Source organism: Rattus rattus, chromosome 2, assembly GCF_011064425.1.
Source record: "Rattus rattus isolate New Zealand chromosome 2, Rrattus_CSIRO_v1, whole genome shotgun sequence".
Lineage (NCBI taxonomy): Eukaryota > Metazoa > Chordata > Mammalia > Rodentia > Muridae > Rattus > Rattus rattus.
In genome coordinates, this window is record NC_046155.1 from 25,888,817 (window position 1) to 25,894,816 (window position 6,000).

Sequence of the window (6,000 nt, forward strand, 5' to 3'; positions counted from 1 at the left end):
TATTTAAAGACCATATGGTATTTTTCATAGGCCTCATGCTTGAGTTTTGTCAGGTGAAGTTCTGGTTGCTGATATGGAGGTAAAGTTGTTTCTCCTCACACGCCTTTCCTTTGTCAGTCACACAGACCTCTGTAGGAGAGCTGGACTAACACCTTTTCATTCTTTCCTTCCATTCTTCCTTCCTTCTTTGGATAAGGGATTTGCTTGCATTCACAGTTCACAGCATTCAGTCTGTAGTCCTTGGGTTCATTGATTCATGTGAGGTATGCTACTGTCTAAAGTTTCTAGAACCTTCTTAAATAGCACCATCACTTTGGAACTAAGTCTTCTAAACATGAGCCTTTTTTGGGGGTGGGTGGGTAGCTATTTCACAGCCGAGTTATAACACTTTCTGCAAGAGTTTAGCTTTCTATGCCTAGCTAAGAAAATATCTGCCCAACTAAAAACCACAAGGATTTTGTAGTATTTTCGAGAAGCTGTTTTAGATATTATGGTTTATTCTGAGTTAACCTTTCACATTAGGGAGGTAAGGGATAGTATTGGTATCCTACCACACCAAATTAAAGTTACTGTGGATTCAATGCCCAGATGCTATCTGAAGGGAAAAGAGATGGACATCTTTGTTTTCTGAAGAAAGGATGCTTTTGCTAAACGAATAAGCAGTATGATGTTCACCTCAGGAAAGTTACAGGGAGAAAAGCTATCTGTTGTTATGTTTAAGTCAGTTCCCCTGACCACTGCGCAATCTTGTGGGAGTGAACCAGTGAACTTGGCTGGATCTGGGTCGTACATAGAAACAGAAGAGCTGAGCCTCCATGTAAACCTGAAGGAGAGCTCAGAATGCAGAGGCAGCTGCTTATGGTTGGTTTTCTGTCAGGCCTTGGTCTCAGAAGCTGCCCCAACAGCTTTCTGCTACGAGGCTTCTTCCCTAAGAGAACCATAGTTATTCCTCACTTGTTTCCCATTTGAGTGCAGCCACTGTTGTAGATACTCAGATTAGAATTGTGAACAGATAGAACCTCCCCCACCCCCAATATCATGAAAACTCACTGAACTCCAATGGTCTGCAACAACAGTAAGTGTTCTTAATCATGGAGCGTCTGCCTCTCCAGCTCTCTGACTTGCATTTTCAAAGGAGCGCGGTAACTGTTGGATGGAGGACACATGGATGAGGTGTAGCAGAAGGAGGTTACAAAGCTGCTGCAGTTTTCCAGGTGGGAGATTATTTAACCTTGAGCAAGACTGAGCTCAGTGCTGCAAAAGAAGAATAAATAGTTCAGGACTATGAAGAAACAGCTGTCAGGATTTGATGGTAGTGAGGTTATGGGATTGAAGGAGAGAGATTAGTCCATGGTGACTCCTCAGTCTTTTGGCTTCAATAGCTTTCCAAGATGGGAAAGATTTCGGGAAAGCGCTAATCTGGGGTTGAGGGCATTGGGAGCCTTGCTTGGACATGTTAGGGGCCAGAGCTGATGGAAAATGAGTGGTAGTGAAGGGGACATGTAGGCAGTTGAGGCTAACGGGCAGGTCTGAGGAGTCTGTAATGTGAAGCTGACAGTGGATGGGTGGTGTTAAAAGTTCGAGGCTGACTGAGATCAATTTAGGAGTGAAGGGCCCTGAGGCATGAAGATGAGGGGAGGAGCTACAAAAGTGGACTGAGGAGGAGTAGCTCACTGACTGGGCCTTGCATCTTGTGGTTCCACCTGGGGCTGAAAGCAAGCATCCTATATGTGAAAGCCTCATCAACCACGTAGGCGATATAGGCAGGGAGGGGTTTTCTAAAACCACATCAGGAGCGACAGACTGTGTGAATAAATAAAACATGGCCTCCATATTCCTTTCAGTCGGATTTATTGGGCACGGATCAATGTAATGGAAGTGAGCTCCGTATCAGGGTGGGAAGCTCATGGGTGTGAATTGTGGGAAGATCCTGGATTTTGGTACAAATCCATGCACTTTCATGTCTTAGTAAAGATGAACTCAGTAATCCAACGACCTTGACTTCCTTCCTGTCACTGGGTGCTCAGCAGAACTTGTACTCAGACAGAAACCCAGATAAAATGGTCTTGAGCCAGAAAACACATTGACTGGTTCATGTGTTTCAATGGTTGCACACAGCCCTTAAACAATGTATTCACATCCATGTTTCATTTTTGTGTTTGTTTGTCCGTTTGTTTGAGACAAGAGTTTTACATTGCTCAGGCTGGCTTACAACATGCGTGTAGCTGGGGGTGACCTTGAACTCCTGGTATTCTTGGGTCTATCTCTTAAGTGCTAGGAGTACAGGCACCACACCCGGCTTACCTCTATGTTGACAGAGCTTCCTAATTTAAGGGTGCTATCCTCACACAGACTGTTTCCCTGGTCCTTGATTCTTGGTGACAAAATTATTCACAGGCAGATTCAGGCTTATATTTTATTGGCTTAGAAATTTTGTGTAAAGACTATGTCTCTTTTCCCATACTTTTTGAAGTGTTCAGGTCTGGGTCACATATACTATGCCTGCATCCAGGATGAAGTAATGACCTTACTGGGCAGGCTTTGTCAAACATTCACCTTGAATGCCAGGGACCTTGGGGCTGGTCCTTTTACCTAACTTTAGCAAAATTGCATCAGGTAGAATGTAATTCTACAGGAACATTAAGGTACTCTATTAGGGGATGAAGACTGACTATGTAGGAGATAGAAGCATCAGTAGGACGGTGTAAGCATGAGGTATTTGATGGAGAAGGATGAACATTTCTTGACCCATCTGTGGTGTCTATTTACATGACACCGCCGCATCTGGTTGTATTTGGTCTGACCGTGGTTTGGAACAAGCCGGCAAATTACAAGCAGTTGTGCTTTAACTTTGTAAACTACACTCAGCCAACGCTGACAGTCTGTTTCCCTTCTCTCCACACCTTAGACTTGGGAGAGCAGCTCCAGGTAAAGTTTTGTCCCTCTGAAGGCTCAAAGGCTGGGGCCACCTGGAGCCTTGCCCAGAAGATACCCTGTTAAACGTGGAGATGAAGTTGTCACGGGCTTGGCGAAGTCTCTTCTGGAGTTTTTATGATAATATCATCAGCCAAGGAGGTGAAGCAAGACGGGGCGTTTTTAAAACAAGGAAGCCCCTCGGTGGAACACCACAGACCTTAAAGAGCAGAACTTTGACACCTTGGAGGGAAAAGTTCCTGCAATTTGGAAGGTGTTTCACTCAGGAAAAGAGCCAGTGATTTGTGAAGCAAGACTAATTTGCTCATGGGAAGCGGTGGCATGAAATGGGACAAGGTGTGATCACCTGTCAAGTTTCAGAGAGGGATGATTTAGGGGGAGATAGCAGCCTGAAAATGTGAGGATGGGTGTTACTAACTTAATCCATATGATGCCTTCAAAACAAAAAGTATATTAGGGGCAAAAGGCATGAAGCAAACATCACTCACTGTCTCCAGGTGAGATTCTTGCCTGCGAGTTTACAAGCAAGCATGGGCATGCTGCGTGCAGACATTTGTACAATAGATTAGAGCCCCGGATTGCCACAGATGAAAAGCAGTGGGGAGACACCTTTGACTCCTTCCCTTCCCTGTCTAATTTATCTATCTCATTTACTCCAGACAAGGGTTCCTTTGCTTTGTGAAAATGAGAGACATCTGTAGTTACCCAACCGGGGTTGGGGATAATCAAAGCGTGAGCTGCCAGGTGTGAACAGGGCCTGTAGGGTCAGGAGAATGCCTTCTCCTCCTCTTCCTCTCATGGGCACCAGGTCCAATTATCAAAGGTGTTTTTAAGGAGTGGGTAGGAAGGGTGAGGAAGATGGGCGTTCTGGCAGGCATAGCACACGCTGGGTGCCCGGGATGACTCACAACTCGCAATGTGCTTCCAATCGCAAAAAACAACGCCTGAGTCTGAAGTCCCTCCTGTTAAACTTGGGACTTGGGTGGTACTGTGAGTGCGCTGGGGGTGGTGGCGGTGTGGGAGGGGGAAGCACGGCCCTTTGAATGGCTCCAGATTTGGGTAATGTTCCAATTTTGACCATTCACTTCTGCTAGAATGCCCATGTAAATCCCCCAGAAGGTACAGGGGACAGAGGCAAAGAGGAGCTTGCTGTCTTAGGAGGTTGAACCTCTGAGAAACTTCATAGTACAGAGAAATCGGGATGAAAGTCCCTAGTAACTTCACGTCAGCTTTTTGTTTCTCAACATTGAAATTTTATTCATTTTTAAGTTTAAATTTAAAAACTAGACAATTGAAAAGTTGAGTAGAGCTCCTTGGTGAACTTGGGTTTAATTTTTTTATGGGTACAGTAATTCAGAAGCAGACATGTTTGTGTTTTTCTGCAGTGTCACAATTAATTAAATAACACTAAACCCACAAGCTATGTCACTTTCTTTGACTGCAACTGACCAAGTAGTCCTGGTTCCTTTCAATAGCTACCTACCAGCAAGCACAAATTCTTCTGTATGAACTTTTAGACTTCATAATTCTAATCAACAATAATTAGACAATACGTATGTGTAGGTTACAGAATGGATGCAAAAGACTAGAGAAGCCACGGCAGAGTTTGTGGATCTTAGTAGAGGCCAGGGAAAAAAGCTGATAGAAAAGCAGCTAATGAACCCAGTTCTTCAGACTTGAAGCCCGTACTACTCAACTCTGTGACTTGTGGCCACAGCAAACAGAACAAGTCGAACCAGAATTCTTCGGTGCCACGCATCAGAGGTTGGAAATGAGTTGTTTCAGTTTCCCTGACATATCTTTTAAAAATAACTAGAGTGTGATATGCTTAGAAATCTCTTGGCTTAGTTCTGAACTGGACTTTTATTCTAATGCTCCTTATCTCAGTTTGAGACAACTAGTTACTTGCCTGCCTGCTTTAAGTATCTGCATTTCCTACTGTAGATGAAGCTCACTGTGGCTGGTTCAGAAAATAAGTATAAGTTGTGTGTGTTGAACCTAAAGGCACTCTTGTTCATAGCAGGCAGGGGGAGACCAGGATCTCCTCCATTTTAGTACGTGAGGAAGGAGCATGGGGGACTCTTATGAACCATCCCCATTGCAGCTGCTGCTATTGCCTTTTCCTCCTCCTCCTCCTCCTCCTCCTCCTCCTCCTCCTCCTCCTCCTCCTCCTCCTCCTCCTTCTGCTTCTCCTGCCCTGCCTCTTCCTCTTCTTCTGCCTCCTTCTCTCTTCCTTCTCTTTCTTCTCCTCCTCCCCCTCCCTTTCTCCTTCTCCTCCCTCTCTCCCTTTCTTTCTCTTTCTCCTCTTCTTCTCCCTCCTCCTTCTCCCTTCTTCTTTTGTTATAACATGTGGTCTTATGTAGACCCAAGCTGGTTTTGAACTCATTTTGTAGCTGAGGAGGATGACCTTGTACTGATTTCTTTTTTTCCTTTAGATGCTATTTCCTAGTGCTGGGATAATAAGGGTATTCTTCTACATCTAAACCAGATCGCATTTCTACTTAAGGTGGAAACCTTTCTAAAGCATTTCTGATGTAGGCATTTAACGCTGAAGACACATGCTTCATAGACACATCAAACTGGGAGTTTTGTACTCCTCGAGCTTCTATTAGTGGTTGTATCATTGGCTCTGCTAGAATGCCCTTCGTATGGCATGGGTTTTAGAATGTACTGATTCCTTCAATAGCTTTTAACCCACCATCACTTAAATATTCCTTCCACAGTTTTCTCCCACTCCTGTTGGTGATAAGTGGCTTGACCATGTGACACGCATTTTTCAAAGTGTACTTAAGATATGCCTAGGTCAGTACAGGCTTCATTGTCTAATGAAGTGATGGGCCTTACTTCATTATCTGGTCTCCATGTTTCTCAAAACACAGCCTTAGATGCTTTTTCATGGGCTGTGTCCCTCAATGCTTTCCCTTAAGATTATCATCAACCAGTGATGGCCAAAGAGATGTTTCCTACAAGGTCAGACCAAACCAATGCTTGTGATTTTGGAAAACAATTTCTTGACTTTATCATAGTTAACTTAGAAAAGATGGTGAAAGCAGCTCTCTGCTCCCA